Source organism: Crocodylus siamensis, chromosome 14, assembly GCF_052110815.1.
Source record: "Crocodylus siamensis isolate JL-2025a chromosome 14, ASM5211081v1, whole genome shotgun sequence".
Classification (NCBI taxonomy): Eukaryota; Metazoa; Chordata; order Crocodylia; family Crocodylidae; genus Crocodylus; species Crocodylus siamensis.
The window spans coordinates 22,938,933-22,955,481 of record NC_143408.1 but is presented as its reverse complement, the minus strand read 5'-3'; the positions used below and the strand labels follow the sequence as shown (position 1 = coordinate 22,955,481).

General features: G+C 41.8%; 2 long non-coding RNA genes across 2 annotated transcripts in view; one reads left to right on the top strand and one right to left on the bottom strand.

Moving 5' to 3' along the window:
• Window positions 1–16,549, bottom strand: part of LOC149853460 (uncharacterized) — a 187,457-nt gene that overhangs the window by 134,441 nt on the left and 36,467 nt on the right. The window contains exon 3 of the long non-coding RNA XR_016439209.1: window positions 5,162–5,347. This is a non-coding gene — a long non-coding RNA (uncharacterized LOC149853460). The remainder of the gene's footprint in view (window positions 1–5,161; window positions 5,348–16,549) is intronic.
• On the top strand, window positions 1,013–9,639 carry LOC149853461 (uncharacterized). The gene is made up of 3 exons (XR_016439211.1): window positions 1,013–3,744; window positions 4,096–4,310; window positions 8,169–9,639. It is a non-coding gene; the product is annotated as an uncharacterized LOC149853461 (long non-coding RNA).

The following is a 16,549-nucleotide window of genomic DNA, read 5'->3' as shown; positions in this document are numbered from 1 at the left end:
TAAGGAAAAACTTCTTTACAGTCCAAGTCTCCAGATCTGGAATAGATTTCCCCCAGACATGGTGCAAATACCTACTCTGGATACCTTTAAGAAACGCTTGGATGCTTATCTTGCTGGGGTGATGTGACCCCAGCTGACTTCCTGCCCCTTGGGCAAGGGCCTGGCCCCGATGATCTCGCGAGGTCCCTTCTAGCCCTAATGTCTATGAAATCTATAAGGCATAGATCATGTATAGACCAATGGGCAACAAACATGCCCAAATGAGTAATCCTAATAATGACTTCAAGTAGTCTACTCCTATGAGCAAAGCTGCACCTATGTACAAGTCTTTGCTGGATCCAGGACAAAGTTTGTGTGTACCTTGTCCCCTGCATATTAGCATTTTGTGTCTAATTTCAAATCGGGAACCATCCTGCTGCAATTAATCATTAGCTGATTGATAAAGTGCACTGCATTAAAATGACAACATGCATGCTGGAAAACTGGCACGGCGGTCTTTAGTCGCAACAAGTTTATTTTAAACCTCCCATCAATGAAGGTTAGTCATGGACTTCCTTGTCTGATCCACTCTTCTGAATGCAGCTTTTCAAACGAGCAAGAACCAGATGGCCTATAAGATCATTTTACGAATGTTTAGTTTTTGAATCACCTTCTGGAAGAAGGCATCCAAAACGGCAATCCACACTGCAAACTACAAGCATAATACAGCCTTGGAAACAGACACACTTTCTCAATGACTAAGATTACCAGGCCAATTATATAGCTTTATTATTAAAGTACATATGTGCATTTGCACTGCACTGTAGGTACTAGGTGTATACTATGAGAGATATGGAGACATTTACATGGTTTTAATTAATGCTCACATCTTCATGATTACATTTATTAATTTAAATTATATAGATATTTTAGATAAGAAAAGCTGATTAATAACTGGTTTAAATGAATCCTGGCCTTTCTTAAACTCTCTCCTCACACGTTTCAATTGCCTACCTAAACAGTTATCCTGGAAAAGACATGCTCGACTGGGAGTTTATTCAAAGTTCTGTAATCATCAGCATTCAATTACCAGGGGCACTTCAGGACTGATGCTACTACCCCAGTACAGGGAGGTGAGCCACAAAGGCAGTAAGGACTTCTACTATTTCTTATAATAATCTGTTTGCATTGAAGTAACACCTAGGTGCCCTAGTCATGAACCAGACTTTGTTGTGCTGAGCTGTAAAAACCCAGGACAAAATCAAGGTTCCCAAAGTACAGTCTTAGGTCAAGTAGAAGGCAGAAGGAAACCCTTCTCCCATCCTGAAAAACATTTTGACACTACTCCTTCTATAGACTTTTGCAAATCATTGCTCTTTGATTAGTTTCTCTATGTGAAAAAATCAGTTCAGTTAGTGGAGTCAGTGGAGCCCAAACTACAATTGCTAGTAACATACAGTGAGCAGATCTACATATAAAATTAGTGTGCCTGGGCAAACTGTGCTGGAGTTTTTGTCTCCCAGGTGCAGCATTTATACCTGCACCCGCAACCGCAGCACATTGAGCCAAGGCAGCGTAGCCCCCACTGACAGAGGGCCTGGCGGGGTCAGCCTGCAAGCCTGGAGCTGCTCTGACCCAGCTCAATGTGCAGCGTTGGGGCTGGCTGGGGCAGAAGGGTACTATCGTGCAGGGATAGCCAGCAGGCAGCCCCAGCCCTGTAGCGTCCTCATCCCCTAGCCAGCCCCAGTCACCATCTACATGTGTGTTGTGGTGGAGTAAATAGCTCCACCAGAGGATAGTACTAGTACTGCCCTATGGCATTGTTAATTAGCTTACTGCAGCTTAAAATAATGCCGCATGTGTAGACAGTGATGCTTTGCAGCAAAGCTAATTAGTCAACTCTACTGTAAAGCACATGCCCAAGCTGCCAACCAGTCCATCTGCCAAGTGGTTTGGAGGTGAATAGCAAGACCAGACTGAAGCCATACAGCATCACAGAGAGTCAACACACTTCTTGGGCAACCTCCTCCATCAGGACTCCTACGACCACACAAGTTGGACTTAATGCTGCCCTTTCCTGGGAAGAGCTTGCGGGCAACAACGGTGCTTGTTCTCCTTTCCAGGAATGACTTCCTATTTTGGGGTAAGTGACAAGAAGGTAAGTCAAGGTGGCCGCCTGTAATGCACTTTGACTATAAATATCATAAAGACCTTAACTATTATTGGTAGAGATAAAGCCTGGACTTGGAAAAGAAAACAAGGATATTATTCAACAACTTTATTCCTCTCCAAATTATGGCACTATGACATGGAAGAGACAGGTAACAAGCTGCAAAATTCAAGATGTCCAACATCTTGTAGTTTGGGCATGCACAAGTTTCACCTGCAGACCATCTGTACTGAAAAGGCAGCTGTTAATATATTTTAATTATGAATTAAATAACATGAAAATGTCAAAGTTTGCTAGCAACAAGAAAAGAAGATGTGAAATTCCATGTTTATTGACGGCATATTTGGTTAGAGTTGAGCAAAGGGTTCCTAAATCATTAATCTATATGGCCTGTTTCCAAGGCTGGTTAGAAGCAGAGTGGATCCACAGGTCTTCTGACCACTAGAAGTGACCATTACACCATCAGGTCTGACCTCCAGTACAAAAAGGCCACCCAGATTCACCCAGTTATCCCTACGCTGAGTCCAGTTATGTGTAACTAAAGGATACATCCCAGAAAGGCATCTAGTCTAGGCCTCTAATCTCTAATGCCTCTAATTTTGTGTTCATTTGTGCCTCTAATTTGTGTTAGATGCCTCTAATCTAGGCATCTAACACAAATATCTATTTTTCTCTAGTGGGTGTTTAATTCTCCCAGAGGCATTGATGGGACTTGAGAACAGGATATGCTGCCATGCACTTCTAGTCTCTGTGGTCCTAGTCAGGTTACTGTGCTCTATGACTGGACATGTGAACTAGAATTACCACCTAACCCATGGCTGAAGTAAGTGAGCTTGAGTCCGCAAATCATGTGTGGGTCACACATTGCTCATCCTTTCCTTGCCCCAGCCCACAAATGCACACTTCCAGTCCAAACTCAGAGCCTCAGAGAGCATGTGCAGCATGAAAAACTGAGTTTCTCATGCTCCTTGAGGGCATCGTGGAAGCTGTCACAGTGTGGCTGCTGAGAGAAGTGGTATCACCAGTAGCAATGACAGTGCAGAGCCAAGAGACAGCTGAGTCCATCTACTGGGGAACTCGTCAGCCGAGTCTGAAATAAGCCATCATACGAGCCAGAGAGGAAGAGCTCTTCCTCCCAAAGGAGACAGGAGCACCTGAGGGCTCCTCCTTTGTCCCAGAACAAAGCCAATTAAGGGCACCCGAAGTAGCCAATAAAAGGATTTATTTTTTACTGATACTGGAAAAAGGGAACAGACACAGGAAATAAAAATAAAGAAAAAGATCAATCAAATACAAAGTCCGAATATGCAAATAAAGTAGTGTATTTTTAGGAAATCTGTAAGTCCGGGCCACGTGATATCTGCATGCACAATGCAACTTTCAGGACCTTTGGTCTTAACAGCTAAATGAATGCTTCACTAAGCTGACTATGTCTTCTCCTCCAGCAATGCAAACAGAGTGGAAGGAAGCAACCAACCACCCTTCGGCAGCTAGACAAGAGGAAATGTCACTTGTGATCTTATCCATCACTTGCATCACCTTGGAGCCTAGGAATACTGGTGCTGACTTTTGTACCAGGATTTAACTGGACTTGGGTTAGTATTCATGAATAATAGTCCCAATCCTTAGGAACATTCAGTGAAGTAAAGTCCATAGTTAAAGGAAATTTATGAGCTTTCCTAAATACGTGTTCATGACTCTAACGGGTTTTGGTAACATTATGCATCACAATAACGATGTGCTTGTACAGGAGGTGATGTTACATGGAAGTTTATCACCAAGAAGCAAGTAACTGTTAGTTTCTTCTTTCATGAATGCATGTTCCTAAGAAGTGTTAAGCTTCTGCAACTCTCACTGATTTAAGTAATGGTTGCAGATGCCCAGGACCTAAAGATCTGTCTTGCCATCTGCTAATGCGTCTTAATCCAGATTTTTTCTGATCTAAGGCCTGTACCTGGGAATGAAGTTCTGATTATTACAACTCGCCAGTTAAACAACACCGCAACCTCTCTGTAGCCAATAAAAAGCCTTGATGTGGTCAGTAGAGCCATGATGTTAACTAATGTAACTCTAGGACTCACACAACCAATGGCATTAAGAAATAAATGGAAAAAGAAGGAAAAGGATTACAAGAGGAAAATCATATGGGTGTTTGGTGTAGGTAAGTTCACATCAACCTAACCAGATCCATAGCAAACACACATGTATTCTAACAGACGAATTCATTTCTTGCAGACAACCTGGAAGAACATGGGTTTTAGGAGGGATCTGAGAAGGTGGTGACTTAGCAGACTCAGAAGGCTTTCCACACACACATGGGGCAGCAATAAAAAGAGAGGAAGCTGACTAGGAAACCAGTCCAGGGCTCAAAGTGGGTAGCCCTGAGGGAACATGAAGGCAACATAACAGGAAACAAGGTCTGGGATATATTCGCTTGTAAAGAACATGACACACGATAGCTTTATTATTCTAGCATTTGCTGTTTTCCCATTCTTGGTCAATGGTAGCTTACATGTTTTACATTTAAGCTACCATTGACCATATGAATTAACAGCAGCTAAAATTGGGCATGATATCAGTGATGAGTGAATTTTAGAGGCTGACTTTGACTGGGCCCTTGAATAGGGCGGCTCTGGCTGAGTTCGGTAGCTGGCTCTCAAACTATTTATAAAGGGTATTATTACCTGATTCCTATATGCCGCAAGTGATAATGAGACAGGAATGTGGATTCAATGACAAACTCGTCTACAGCGGCCATGCATATTTTCTTGACTTTTCCCACCAAGAAGGTTCGCTTTCCTTGTGCTCTGGTTTTACATCCACATCTTTGGACCTTCTGTGCACATTAGCCCAAGCAGGCCAGCAGGAGCAGTGGGGGGGGAAGGGGTGTGCCATACATGCATGCTCACAAGGACTGCAGGCATTGGCTTTACCACTTTGCTGAAAGTACTGATGGAAAATGTCAAAGGCTCAGTGCTTAGATTCGATCAAGAAAGGCGTCAGGCTACTTACATGAACCCTGTTGTAACCCAAGGCTGGAAGTCTTGAGAGAAGATTACTCAGTAGTAAGGTTTCCACTGCTCTGCCAGCAGCTTTTTAGTGTCATTCTCACTCAGAGGCTTGTCTCCAGTGCAGCCTGGCAGATTCATTCCCTCTCCTGGATACGAGCAATTCCCTCTGAAGTCACAGGAAGTTTCCCTGTAATGAAGGGAAGATCAAGTTTACTCCCGAGTCCAAAGCCTGTGCATCACTTTGGTCCCACTCAAACCCTATTCTGAGGAGTTAACTGGTAGATGGGGCTGGAGCTAGTCCTCTGTACAACCAAAAAGAATAGGCCTCCAGGAATAGAAAGATCCATGAGCTCATTTATTATATTAAAACTGCACCTCAGAAAATGTGCAGAGAAGATTATTTTCTAAAACAAAGTTTACAAAACTTCATTCACTCCCAACTGACTGCTCTGTGCAGAAATGAAACACATTTGTGGGTCCAAATCCTACTGCTTTTTACTCAAACTGAACTCCTATTTTCTCTCGCAACAAACTACCTCCGCTTCCATGAAAAATAAAGGGTTTCCATGAGCATCAGTGAGAAGAGTTAGGCCAATGCTGAATGCTACTGAAAATTCCCACTTTGTTTTTCACATGGGAAAAATAATTCACTGTCTACAGTTATGCAAAAACATACGTCTACTTATTCAAGGGCTTATTCCTGGCTCACGAAAGTTCATACTCAGATCTCGTTTCAGTAATTGGGAATCAGGCGTTAACACTGAAATAACTGACCTGCATCTATGTACATGAGTTCAGGTTTGGTCCAGTTGTATCTGGCCCACAGGTATCTAACATTAGATGTGGTAAGTAGGAGCTCTGCATGCATAAAAAACTGCAAGTTCAGTCTGTGGTCTTGAACTGAAAAGGATTCACTAGGCCTGATTCGGACACAGTATTTACTTGGTTTGCACTGATGTAAATCCACTGATTTCAGTGGACTGACAAGAGTGAATGAGATCAGGCTTAGCCCCCTGTGTCTAAAACAGACAGTGACCAGAATTTGTAACTCTCCTGAATCCTCGTCCACAACAGTAGTTTCCCCCACATTAAGGATCCCAGGTTATCCATTTGGCTCCTATTATAGGAGATTTTACAAAATGATAGCCCAGATTTAGAGGGCAGAAATAACAGCCCCCTGACAAAAGAGCTACTAAACTTTATCACTGATAAGTGCTCCTTGCACGTAACCACTGGCCTGCAATAGTAAATATAAGGCAGATGTGGAATGGAAATTAAACATCGTGCTCTGAGGGTGGCCCCAATTGCATTCAGACCTTGGTTTAAAACAAGGCCAGAGTTCTTTCATCATTTCCTCAAAAGTTTTATTTCTAAAGATTTTTCAGACAGACACATGCCTGACCTAAACTTGGCAATGCAAGATAATGCACATGGCAAAAGCTTAGCATTAAGAACAAAAAAAGCAAAGCTAGGTGTTTTCAGACTTCATGAAGACAATTTGCTCATTAGACTATTAGCACTCTATAATCCGTAACTTCTACAATTCTGTAAGGAAAAAAAAAAAAAACAGTTGGAGTGAAATATTTTCCCCATTTATTTCAAAATATTTTTTGTTGTGAATTTAGTATTTGGAAGACTCAAATATGAGGTCCTCTCAAACATAACCAAAATAGGAGCATATAAAGTTTCAGTTAAGTGGCATTTCTCTCCAAACCCCTATAAGACTTAAACCACATTTACATCTGTGAAAGCACTCTGCCAGTTATTATTAGACATGATAAAATAGTGCTAGACATTCGCAACCACTTAAATATTCAGGGTTCAAGAAATAAACATTCAAATGGCTTGAAACATTTTCTCTTGGTAATTATAGATATCAAAATAATTTGGTTAACGTAATGTCATGCACAAATCTCTTAAAAATGAAATTCCACGATGGGTAAATTTTAGCTAAATTGGGTCTGCTAACTATAAATAAAAGGGGATTGATAAGATGCTGGTATTTAGCATAACACTAATGTATATACTAAAGCACTAGGCAAAATTTCAGTTGCCACTCTTCTACTTGCTTAGATAGCACAGATTTAAAAAAAAAAAATCAGCAATACAGACACACAGCACCTTAAGGTAAAACTACTGGATCATTTACAACTTGGATATTTGTATACACTTTAATTATTACAGGAAGTCACATTTTAGATTTTTTTTTTCAATACCCAGACATCGTTAAACAAAAAACTTCTGAGGCCATGACTCTGAAACCTCCCTAAAGTTTTGAGACCCGGAAAAACTGGCCTATTCAGGCAAGACAATATAACACATATAAATGTCAATTAACAGGCATGAGCACTTTATTTTTGTAGAAGGGAAAAAAAAGGTGACTTTTAGATCAGTAACAGAAATTTTACTTTTAGATGATCTGACAACCCAGCACTCTCTTGCAACCAGAGATAGAGTCATTCCTCCTTCATTTTCCAGTGCAAAATTCAATGAACTGTACCACAAACCTTGCTCTGTGTTGAGCCATTTTCAAAAAAAATCAAGTTGCAAACAGAGTCTCTGTCCTTAAAAAAAATATATATATATATATATATATATAATCATTTGCTTTAACATGTAAAATACAGACGGATGGATAGATGGATGAATGGATGGACAGCTAGAGAAATGCCTTCAGTCATGCTTTTTTCCCCTCCTTAAGACTGAAAAGCATCGGTATCCAAATAGCAACAGGAAATTTTTACCTTGTGGCTAAATAGCTCACTGTTCACTTTGCAGCTGCCTCTACTTTTTGCTGGGCAAAACACCAGTACAAAAGTCTGCCCTAAGAAACCAAGCTTTTGACACATGGGCAGCGACAAACACAAATCTACAAAGAATTTTCCCCCGGTCCCGTCGTTATAATTCCTAATTTTGTGGAATGTATTGCTAGGCTGTTTATCATAACAGTGTGCAATAAAAAGGACGACTAACTCTTGCAATTTTCTCCCTACTCCTCCCCTTGACAGGGGCCACTGATAGGGAAAGAGGCTCGGAAAAGCAGAGCAGTGAAAGGCTAAGAAACAATAGGCAACCATGGCTTTGACAATGCAGCCCTCAACCCTTTTTGCTCCCGCTGTGACACTTGCATTCAAGAGCAAGGGCGGCTGCCATCATAAGAATGGACAATGGCATGAGGAATACAAGGGAGGAAAAAAAAAAAGGAAATCAGATGAATTCAGAGCTAAGATGGCAGAGCTCTCACCTTTTCCGCTTTTTTCGAGTAATCTGGATGGAGACGTCCCACGGAGAAGAGATAAAAAGGGTGTTCTGAAACTGTTGGATGGTTCTGAAGACTTCTGCATTTGCAAACGCATTTTAGAACTATTTGTAGGGGTATATATGCTGCATGCCATCTCTCTGTCTCTGTCTCTCTCTGTCTCTCTCCCTCTCTCTCTCTCTCTCTCTCTTCTGTTTTATGTCCTGCTATCTCCATCACACACCTCTATTAGTACGAAGACTTTCTGCCCATGTAAGTAAGTGAGAGTGTGTGTTCCTTAATGTTTGAATCAAGACACACGTCTGCATGCATTTCTAATCTAAGGAGCCTATAGCAGTTACTACAACTATCAATTAGTCAGCAATAGCTTGAGATCCCCATGTGTCTGAGTGAACAAAGGTGGGAAACACATGCAAATAGTACTACAGCACCTGGGTCACGTACAGTAACTTAGCTAGCAACAAATAATTGCATCTGTTTCTGCCTTTTCGCTGTTTAGTGCTCATTGTTATGTAAAGTTACAGGTTATTAATGTGAATGCTAACAAAATTAGACACGGCATTGTATATTTTCATTGGAATACCACAATAAAAAGAAATTAAGCTAAACTAGATGGAAATAAATGGTGGTTTAAAGGCTCTAAGATAAAAGATGCTCTTATCTGTAGCACTGCATTCATTTTTGATCAATTGTTCTTGATTGAAAGATGCTTAGGAAGTATATGTATTTGGCATCTTCTATTTTAAGCAATGTATATCTACATGTATAAGAACATTAACTATTCCACCAGAGACTATAAGCGAATGATTAATTCACTGAATTCGAGTGCACAAAAACCAAAAACGAAAATAGAACTTGATAGTTATTTTTTAAAGCAACAGTTCATTTCAAGAATATTTTAAAGGTGCTTCCCATTTGGTTTTAGATGTTATCCTAACAATTAAAAAGAAAAATACAGCACCTTTTATCCTCGTTTGTTGGGGGTTTTTTTAACCTTGAGAAACAAATCTTACCTTTTAAAAACGGAAAAAGTCAAAATCAAGGAGGACAAAATAAAGCCAAAAATTAAAACCCAAAAAACCCGTCACCCAAACCACCTTGAATCCACAATAAGAGGTAAAGATGCAAAAAAGATCAGGTTTACTGTCTATTGAGAAAACATTTCAAAGATGAGACTATCCTGTTGAAAACCTTATTTCCAGAGATTTCAGAAGCTGCGCTACGGCCTTGATTGTCATTTAATATGCAAAAATAGTAACCCGTGTTTGGGAGTGCACGGAAGTATAACAATTAAATAACTGGATGGAAATAGTTGTAAGCAAGCATTTTTCCTCATGTATGATAAGCTCTCAGAGCTCCACATGGAGACATATGCTGACTAGCACTGTATCATTAGTTCTGTTTCTACTTATCTGATAATCCTTGGAAAGCTGGTAAGTGATACCAAACAAAAATGTTTTTCTTCCCATGTTTTTGCCCCTGCAAAGCCATCAACTTTATTTAGCCTTAGAAGGCTTCAAAAAAAAAAAAAAAATCTTTGAAAAGAAAATTAAAATACGCCCCTACAGAGAAATGCCCCAATAAGAGCAGGCTAGAAGACTGTAACTAGTAACTGGCAACCACATAGCAGGTGCTCACAACGAACCACGATTAAAGAGAAAGTGCAGGATAATGATTCCTTTACCCAAAGAAGCCCTGAGTTCAAGAATCCCAGGGCTTAGTGTACAGCCAAAAATACAAGAATAACGGGCTTTAAAAAAACAGTGTTAAATGGGTGTTGTGCTGACCCGTCATGCTGTTCATTTCGAAACTTAGCTGCTGGGAATTGCAGGCGCTATGGTGACAGTAGATTTCCAGTGTGCCCAGGGAGGGTATATCCAGGCTCTTTGCTTTCTGAAATACAGACACACCACAGGACTAGTACAATGAGGAGAGCATTGCCCGGGCTCTGCGACCCCACTAGAAACAACCAGGCTCTCTCATTCCCTTTGCCAAAAGGTCCTATCGGACTGACAAAAGCAAAACAAAAACTACAACGTGGTCTTGCTCTTCACTGAACAATAAGACCTTAAAATATACATCCATGTACGGGTACTACATGCAGACTAGGGAGGGGCGAAAAACAGCGTTTCCCCTCAATTCGTTTAATTTCTTAGCATCTGAAAAGGCTGTTCCCTACTTTCCTATAAATTGCTAATCTTCATCAGACCAGCTTGTTGCCCGCAAGTATACGTCTGAATAGATGGTGTGTTTGCTCAAGAGTTTAACGCAAACTAATCAGTTAACGTGTCGTCTCATTCGAGGTGGGAAAATAGTTAAATAAAATGGAAAGAGGACTGAATCCTGGTGGTGGGTGTGTTATAACCACTTAGGGAAGTCAAGAAGACAGATAGGTAGCTAAGCGAGGTAGGAAGCTAACACAGGGAACTTAAATATTTGCACTGTTACATTTTATGTCAAACCCTTCTATTTCTTGGCATGTTCATATTGAGGCTACAGCAGTTTCTAATGCCTTTGCTCCTTCAAACATACCACAAACTGATAAAATCGTTCTTTTTTTCCTTAAAAAAAATAAAAATTAGATGAATAGACACCACTAATCATATGTAATCTAATCTACCGGTTTCTTTCATCTAGTCTGTCTCCTCTGTCTCATCTAGCTATTCAACTTCCCTAGGCGTTTGGAACACCCATAACATTATTCTGATATCGTATAATATTATTTCAGGAGGTTTTTCCTCAAACGAGACTAAAAGCCGGGTGGCTATTTTGCCCTGAAAACTCTTAGGCGACTTTGTAACCGATAACATCGCTGATACATAAGGGATAAGCTGCACCTTTGTGCTACATGTTTATTGTTCAATTTTGTGATGTTGGAGGCACTGCCCAGCTGCATGGCTCAGTTCGTTGCAACAAGAATTTAGTAGCAGAGCCCTCCGCAGTCAGCAGCTAAGACCAAAGCCACAAGATATCTGACAAGATGTGCCCTTAGGATGAAATTGGATGCAGATCTGAAAGCCTGATAGAACCAGTGACTTTGACTATGCCCCTGCTTTCCAAAATGTTTCCAACAATTATTTAAACATTATACACTTATATTTTCTCTTCCTAGAAAATAATCCTCAGCTCTAATTTCACAGGATATTGGGAAGCCACAGATTCGTGGGCAAATCCATATGGAAGGTAAACGACAGTAGACAAAAAGCAAACAAGCCCTTCCACGCTAGCAAATATCTTTGGGCATAATAAAAACGTCGACAACGGTTATACCATTAAAGCAACTGTTTTTCACTTGAGGCCTTAGCATTGAAATAATTCAAAATTAAGCAAGAAACATCAGCCTCTTGGGTTTTGCAGACGAGAGTTAATTTGCAGAAATAGGGTTGTTTTTTTTTTAATGTAGCTATTTTCAAAGTTGCAAGATAAAGCTCTTTCCCCCCCCCCCAATTTTATTTTAAGAATAGACCCCGTTTAGGATTTCACATTGTAAATCTCCCTATGTCTGAATGCTGTTACAAGGTTTGACAATGAAAGAATAATTCATGTCAGACAAAAGGGGCCCTTCAATCAGCTTCATGCAGCTTTTCTCCTGCAGGGCCATGCCAAAACGAATGTGGAATCCTGAGCCGAACCATCCATCACATTTCCCGAGTCTTTCAATTAATGACACTGCAATCAGATCGATGGCATGTAATAAGAAAAGAGCTTTGCATTTCTATACCTATTAATTCGCTGAGTAACTCCAGTGGTAAAACGTGACCAGAAAGGGAAAAGGAAAGAAAAATTTCATCCTTGGGGCATGATCTTTGGGGAGGTTTGGGCCAGTTGATATACATCTCACTCCCACCCCCAAATATCCAAAAGAAAAAATAGCAAACTGTACTGTGCTTTTCCTAAAATGGGATTATCTCCCTTTCCTGGCAGGTATTTTCTTCCTCGTGTGGCTAAGCATGGGAAGTGCTCAATGTTTGTTAGCTAAACACTCTAGCTTACGAGAGGGAGTCCTTTTTTCTTCTGGACTCAGACTGGTCAACCCCCATTAGACTCATAGTTAGCCAGAAAAGTCCTGCAATTCAAATCGTGGACCAGTGCAGTCACCCACAGGGCAAGACCCTGTAGATTCCTCCCCTGGTGCTAAGGCAGTAATAACGAAGCAACAAACTTTCCCGATCGCAGAATGTGCCAGCGATGGACTCACCTCACACGGTGATTAACCTCCAGAAATGGGAGGGGAGTGGGGGCAGAAGGGAGAGGAATGGTGCACAAAAATAACCAACCAGCAACTGCGGGATGAAATTAGAGTGACCTTACATCACTGGACTGGCATAAGACTTTGGATCGATGACAAAAAATATATATCAAGGCTTTGCGGCACAGAATGGCCGGGGACACTGCAGTCCCCCTTCTCAAAGGGCAGATGCCACGGGTCTCTGATGGTAGTTTACCACCAGAAAACTAAAACTGAGATTCACTAGGATGCTATTATATTTATTAAAGTATTTTAACGTTGATTCTTTTTTTTTTTTTTTTTTTTTTATAATCCCCTTTAGCCTTTTCTTTTCCGCTTGCTTTAGAAAACCCTCTCTCCTCGAGTATAAGCAAGCTATGCATCTCCAACGATTACAAAGCCCGTCCCTTCTAGGTCGCCAGTTCAAATAGCTGGGAGTCCAAGCCACAAGTCAGCCCCGTCTCCTGGCCACTCAACCGCAGGGAGGAAGAAAATTAGTAGACCTCACATGCTTGATCCACTGCGCCAGAACCAGTACCCCAACTGATATCTCACTAGGAATCCTAAAAGACAGGCCAAGAACAGGATGAGTTGTGAAAGCTGGGCTATCCCCCTTACCATGAGATGGGACCCTTTCATATCACATTGCTACACGTGCCCAACACTGAACGGCTACTGCCTCTTCCACTACTGTGGCGCTCGCTGCAGCAGCAGAAAGGCTGCGCCCGTGAAAGTACCACAAGCCTAATCCAAGTCTGCTGAAGTCACTGGGATTCTTTCCACTGCCTTTGTTGGACTTTAGGTCAGATTCGAAAGTCTTGAGAGTCATATGATACAAAGGTTCAGTCTTGATGTGGAACAATGACAAACGGAACAACGGAAGGACAATGAGACTGCCCGGGTCTGTTTCACCTCTCTTTTTAAATACAAAATGTATGTTTTTAAGGCATCTCTTTTTCTTCTCTTTGTCTCTTAGTCAGTTTTGTTTAAAGAAATCAACACAAAGAGAGGCGTTGTGACCCTTCCTGTAAATGCACCTATGCCATGCTATAGGTTGGTCGTAGACTGAAGGCAGGTGAGTAAAGAGAAGGCAACCAAATAAGTATGATGGCATGGGAATGAAACCGTTGTGCAAAATAACAGTAACTGAAGTGCACTGAGAGATGCCAGTTCATTTGCAGCCAAAGAAGAGGGGGAAACCATGTAGGAATGGACAAATGTTTTAAAAAGGATAGACAGAGGAACCGAAACCTTCCTCCCCCTACACATCACACAACTGTAGCTGCCTTGGGATCTCACTAGGCTTCAGAGCAGCAGATTTCATAGCCAAGTTGCAGTGCATACACCTCGCAAAGCATCTAACACACAACCAATCACTCATGTCACAAGGTTGATAGGTCCAGCAGCTTTATCTACTTTGTATGTGTGAGGAGGGGGAATCTTTAAATCTAGGGCAGGGCACCAGGGGATATTTCTGGCATTATCCAAGAGCCACTATGAACCGCACAACTGGAGATTTACAGCTCTGAACTGTATGCTGGACTGTCCAGTTGCAAGGCACAGTATGTACTCCACTGCTTAATAATGTACAAATGTCTTGTCTGTTAGCAGGTCAGGGAGAGGGGAGAAAGGGGTACTGCCTCGAGCCATGATTTGAACGCTGGCTGCTATCCAGGAACTAACAGAGCCTTGGAAGGAACGGCTGGGCTTGCTTACATCTTTTCCCTTCTGCCGCGGCTGCAGACAGACATACGCTCTGGTATTTTATTTCTTTTTTAAAATGAGTTTCGACAAGCTTTCAGTAGGAATTTTCAGGGTTCTTTTCCTCGTCTCTCTCAAAGGAGCTTATAGTGCTACCACTGCAGACAAATTGGATAAAGAGGATGCTTCTGTAATTGTTTGTCTTATACAATGGGATGGGTAAAGGGAGCATCTGGCCTTGGAGAAATGTATCAGTGGCTGCAGAAGCTGCTGAGCTGCTCTTAGCCACGGCCAACAGAGAAAACTAGGTGTCGTCTGGTTGTGCTATAGACAGGAACACAATACCTGAACTCTTAATAATCATGGCTAACCCCAACCTTTGAGAATAACGCTTTGCCCCTGTGCAGTGTTACACAGGCTCCTCCATACCTGACCAGAGGATTCGAGTCTGCTACAGGATGCATTACTTCGGGCTCATTTCAAGGAAGAGCTATTTTTAGCATGGGAGGGCCTGCTTTAAAATCCCAATTATAACAATTTTTTAAATAAGCTCATTATTTATTTTATTTATTCCTATTGAGATAGTAGCGACACCTCTGCAATGATCTTGGCCGTCTAGCATGTGATTAATCATAAAGTTACATCTCAGCATTTAAATGATAGGTTCGGCACAACCAGCTGGATACCTCCTCCAAAAATTCCCTTTGCATGTCTTCACTGTCTGGGAAACATATTTTTCACCATCTCCTAACCCCTACCTCCCCCCCACTACAAAGCATCAAACACAGGACTGCAGTCAGACCTTTCATTTGAAGGAAAGGAAGATACCTTTTAGCCCCAATTTACAGTTAACCTGCGGGAACAAAATGCTTGGCAGGACTCAAAAAGTTTCAATATTTACATGAATAATAAGAATATAATCTGCAGTTACACAAATGAGGAGAAACACTTCTAAAGGACCCAACCCGCAAGCATTAGGACCCAAACTCACCACTTGAGTTTGTGTCCTACTGCTTGAGAATAAGAGAAATATCTCCCACCCGTGTAAAATCCAGTCAACGGATTTTAACTCTTCTGAGACTTAATTTCTTTGCCACTGGCAAGGGTGGGCTACAAAGCTAAACAGATGACTGGTCTGATCTACCATGGCAGTATCATGGCCCCTGATAGAGATAAATTAGGACCCAGCTCTCAATAACTAGAACTTCTCTCTGTGTGTACTTCTCTCTTGGTTAGAGAGGTCAGAGAGTTAGATTCATTAAACAATCCTTTAATCTTCTTGAGGCTCTAATGAAAAGGTAGGAGAGAAAAAAGTATGTGCGCAAATGGCACGGAATTTGTATTGCTGCCATTGTTTCAGAAGAGGCTGAACAAAGGCACAAGAAATCAAGCTGAAATAAGCCAACCTTGATGCAGAAACGATAGCACACGCGGCCTTCACACACAGCAGCCTGCACTTATAGATCTCAGAGCACTTTAAAGGGAAGAAAGGGAAGTATCCTCACCCCTGTGGGGAAATCAGAATGAAGTGACTGGTGCAAGATCACGCAGCAGGGCAGCAGCAGAGCCAGGAACAGAACCAAGGACTCCAAAGCCCTCATCCACACTAGACCATCTGTCTTAAGTACTTCTATGGCCCCTGTTACCATAGTATCTATCTCACCCGTGCAGCACCCATGGGAGCAAGAGTAGTGCTACTATCTCCAGCATCTCGACAGTCCCAACAAGCACACTGCCACTGGGCCACCTTTTCTCTTAAGTCATCAGCAGAGCCAACGGCTCCTAGGCCATGTCAATCCTGGCTCTTTCCAGTCTCAGGAGAACCTGGGAGCAGTGCTGGGCATGCAGTCAAGGCCGCTAATTGCTATATGTGGGATCACACAGGGTGAGAGCGAGTGTGCAGGGCTCACGCACCCTCAGTGGTAGTCCTCAGCTCAGCAGAGAGGCAACATAGGCCTAGTCCCAGCTCTAGTCCACTAGACTCCAACCTGGCAGTTTCTTCTCTGATCACCCCTGTTATTCTTTTTGGGTCAGGTTGGCATCCTAAGCAAGGGATGTAGTTAGCCATGTAGTCTAAAGTCAGGTAGAAGACAAGGTACATTTGCATTTTATAGACTAACCAAAGCATGTATATGCATCTACTCTCTGTGTTTGTATGTGTGTGCGTGCGCGTGTGTGTATGTGTGTACACATGCATATGC